Here is a 4,467-nt window from a genome sequence, read left to right as displayed (position 1 = left end):
TCAGCCATTTTCTAGCTAGCATTGGGTTTGAGTGTGTATTTCAGTCCAAGACATAAATATATGTGTCAAAGATGTTCGTTGTTATTTTGTAGTTTTCACCTTTGCTATGTGTCATGTAAGAGCTAGTGAGGTGGTTGAATGCTAACGTTAGCTAACAGGGCTATCAAACATGTCGTTTTAACCTAAATGATCAAATCCCTCCAGATTTTTCAGGAGGCTGTGAAACTTCAACAGTTTGTCAGCAGGACGACCTGCTGCCCACCCTGAGCATGATGTCAGAGGAAAATGGCCGCCGTGTTAATATGGCCACGCCCTCTTTGTCGTCTCCATGTTGACAGCTGTACATGGAGGATATCTAGTTTCTCCTGTTGGTCGATGTCACTGACTTCATCCTGGAAGCTGTGAGAGAGTGACACGCTCGTCTTTATGAGGCGCCTCAGCTGCTGTCGACGTGTTCAGGAACAGCGCTGACGAGCATCAGGTCACAAGTTATTTTGATTTAATGTGTTTTTTACTCTGAACATGAAAAACTAAAGAAAGCATACGATTATAAAAAGTATAAACACTGAGCTAAAAATAGGAGAAGACAGGAAGTTAAAAACATGAAGATAAAGGTTGAAGAGTCTTTGTGTCTGTAAATATTAGCAGTTTTGAATATGTAATATTTTCCTGATCTACACTGAAATATCTGAATATCAGAGAAGCTGACAAACAACCGTCACATGAAATTTAATCCTCTAAATAAGTTTTACTCTCGAAGCGACTTCAGTCCAGTTTGACCCGAGAGGCCCGCTGGACGCTGTTACATCACGATCATCACGAGCGCCTCACACAAACACTGAGAACGATGCGTTCAAGGCCTGAAGGACATCCAGCCGTGCTGACAGGGCAGCGTGTGTGTGTGTGTGTGCGTTAACACTGTGTGTGTGGGCAGAATGTGATCCGGCCTTCAAGGTCTTTTTAGCCTCAGTTTGGTCTGTGTGTGTGTGTGTGTGTCCGTGTGTGTGTGTGTGTGTGTGTGTGTGTGTGTGTGTGTGTGTGTGTGTGGGATTATCACAGATACCAGACACCGTGTAGAAATGTCCAGCCGACTGCGGCCATGTTTGTTTCTGGAGCGGCGGACGGGGTGAGGAGAAGGTCAGAGGTCGCGGAGGTAATTCCCATCATGCAGCAGCTGCCTCTGACATCACCACCTGTTTTTTCTACCTGCTCTGATTTATTGACGTTCTGCAGAGAGACAAACCAACCTGAACACATCCTCCTCATACACAAACATCTTTAGTTGTTAAGATAATTATGTTTAAATATAATTATGATTCAGGGTTTCAGGATTCACTTCTTTTAATTTAGTGTTTTAGTTTTGTTGGTTTCTTTTATTTAAGGAGTCTTGTTCTGATATTTGAGATTTTTTCCTCTCCTTTATTGTGTTATGATACATTTTTGTGCATGTTTAAGGTCTGAAAAGTGAAGTTACTCTCTCCTGCTCCTCCTGAAAGCTTTATATAAATATATCATAAAACATAAACACTCAGTCAGTCTGCAGACACAGTTTCTGCTGATGTAGCAGCGTTATTTTAGATCACACTACCTTGCTCGGCATGACACGCGCTACTCTGCCTCTGATTGGCTGCAACCTGCCCATTAAGTGATGCGTTCAAGACACAGTGTGTACAGAGACGCTGCAGCAATGCACAGTATTAGAAATTAGATAAAATAATGTGTGTTTCTTTATAAATTAAAGTATGTAAAGCTGTTCTACGAGGACCTTCAAATGAAAGTACGACCCTGATTATCAGCATGATATGACGTCGTTAAGCGTCTGTGAGAATCTTGGAGCGCTAGTTTAATATATTATTATTATTACAAAGACTTTTTTCTGTCATATTTTGTGTTTAAATATGCATTTTGGTTTATCTAATATAGAAACCTGAATTAAAATAAAAACCTCAGGATCTATTTTGGACATTTTCCTTCGAATCTCCACGTAAAGTGACGGATGATGGAGGAGGTGTTTGTTTTTGTATCCGGCCTGTGTTCTGTTTATGGACTTATAGTTCTTCCAACACGAATCCGAACATCTTCTGTGCATCACATCACTGGTGTGCTCAGAAAGTTGGACCCTCTGCCCCTTCAGAACCGCCTGACAGGTGGTGGGCGGTGATCCGTGTGTCGCTGCGTGTTCTCCAGCACCCAGCGGGTCAACTTCATTTCACCTGCCGCACATTAAACCCACCAGAACAAAAGATGTTGTTTGTGTTAAATGTCACAGTGGAGTTGGACCCGACTTCAACATGTTGCCTGGTAACAGCTGGCTGTCAGCACCCACTCAGGTGTGTGTGTGTGTGTGATGAATAAAACTGAGTGTGTGGGCAGCTGAAGTGCCGGGCAGATATTTAGAGAGGAAATGATGGAGAGAGACAGAGAGAAAGAAGAGAAGGAGAAGAAGAAGAAGAAGAGGAAGTTGAGACGGGAGGGAAAAAAAGGAGAGAAGAAGAAAATGAAGGACTCAACTTTCTTTTCTTTCTGCATCTTGTCTTTTTTGTATCTTTTTCTTTTTTCTTTTTTCTCACAAACACTTCCAGACAGAGGGGCGTTTCCATGGTGACCACTATGGGATGCCAAGCCGGTTGCTGGGAGAGGAAGAGGCAGAGGAGGAGGAGGAGGAGGAGGAAGAAGAGGTCGAGGCCGGTGGATTTTTTCCAGCTTTTTCCAAACAGTCACTGAAAGTGTGTGGGTGGGCTCTCTCTCTCTCTCTCTCTCCCTCCCTCTCTCCCCCCTCCTCTCATGGCAGCAGTGTGTGTGTGGGCAGCTGCTGTATTATTATTATTATTCGCTGTAATATTTGCGGCAGATTCTGCAGCGAACAGACGACAGCGTGTGAGCAGAGCTGCTGGAGGTGGAGGACTGTGGGGGTTTGGTGCTTTAGGCCTCTGATGATCTCTGACACGGCAGAGAGTGGATCTCACTTCAGTCACATCCGTCACTTCTTCTTCTCTCTGTATATTATAGTGTTCAACTTGAGTCACACACACACACACACACACACAGCCCTGTGTGTGTGTGTGTGTGTGTGTGTGTGTGTGAGTGCTACAGTTATGTAAGAACATCATTACATTAAGATCCTCTTCAGACACATTTACAACTAACGCCTCCTCCTCTCTTGTGCTGATTGTGTGTGTGTGTGTGTGTGTGTGTATCTCTCGATTGGTTGGCATGACGACAAAGCGTCCGTCTCTAACAGTGTATCCGGGGAGAGCTGGTCTCTAAGCACACACACACACACACACACACACACACACCCACACACACACGCACGCACACGTCCATCTTCAGCGTGTTTTTAAGATATTTCATGACAGAAATTAAACTTTTAAAGGGTCGTTCTGCTGTTTTTGTCACATTTTAGCTCATTTGCTTCACCTTCCTGCTCTCTCTCTTTAACACACACACACACACACACACACACACACAGTTCCTGCTGCGTCAGGGGTTTTTGTTGTGGTTGCCGTGGCAGCCGATCGGGGATTCTCCAGCTGCGATTTAATTGGATCAGGCGACAGGTAATCAGGTCACGTGACCCGCTGTGATGTAACATCACCAGGGTGTGTTTGATTACAGGCGCAGTGTTTCAAAGGGATTCAAACCAGCAACCTGCTGCTCACAGACACTTTACAGAGACTGAAGAGATGAATTAATCTGTGTGAATCAAACTGTTCAGGGACCTCACAGACGAGGTCACGAGTTAAAGATTAGTAATGTTATGTTTATGTTAGAAGAAGAAGAAGAAGAAGAAGAAGAAGAAGAAGAAGACGTTTCCTCTCTGACGTGTTGGATGGAAATATCTGTGTTGATGTGAGAACACAACAGAACAACATGTTGAACAAAGGTCAAGTTGTTTGAACACAATTTACTGCTGAAATGTTACGTTAAGTATCTTCAAGTGATTTAATTAATATTAATGAACACTGGTGAAACTACTGCTGAATATCATACGATCAATATTCTCATAACAACAAATCAAAGATGTGTTGGGTGTTTCTGGCTGTGATGATGACTCAGTAATCGAGTGTCGATATTCAAGTAAAACTGTCAAACATCGTCTGGTTCTTCTCATGTGAGGAACTTTTCATCGCTCAGTGAAGGATTTCAATCTTATTGACACATAAAGTGGTGAAACTTGTGATTCTGTGCAGTTTCTTTCAAACCTGCAGATGAAACTTACAGCTACGATTTCCAAGAAACTTCTTTAAGACGAGACGTAAAGTAAACACAAAGGTTTCAGGCTGAACGACTGACCTCCACCTCCTCCTCCACCTCCTCCTCCACCTCCTCCTCCACCTCCTCCACCACCTTCACCTCCTCCTCCACCTCCTCCTCCACCTCCACCGCTCTGACTCCTCGACCTTTGACCCTCAGATACCTCGCTGGGTTTTGGACTGCTGTAGACAGAAATCTGAAGACGAGCTC

Source organism: Sparus aurata, chromosome 15 (assembly GCF_900880675.1).
Source record: "Sparus aurata chromosome 15, fSpaAur1.1, whole genome shotgun sequence".
Lineage (NCBI taxonomy): Eukaryota > Metazoa > Chordata > Actinopteri > Spariformes > Sparidae > Sparus > Sparus aurata.
This window is presented reverse-complemented; position numbering follows the sequence as displayed.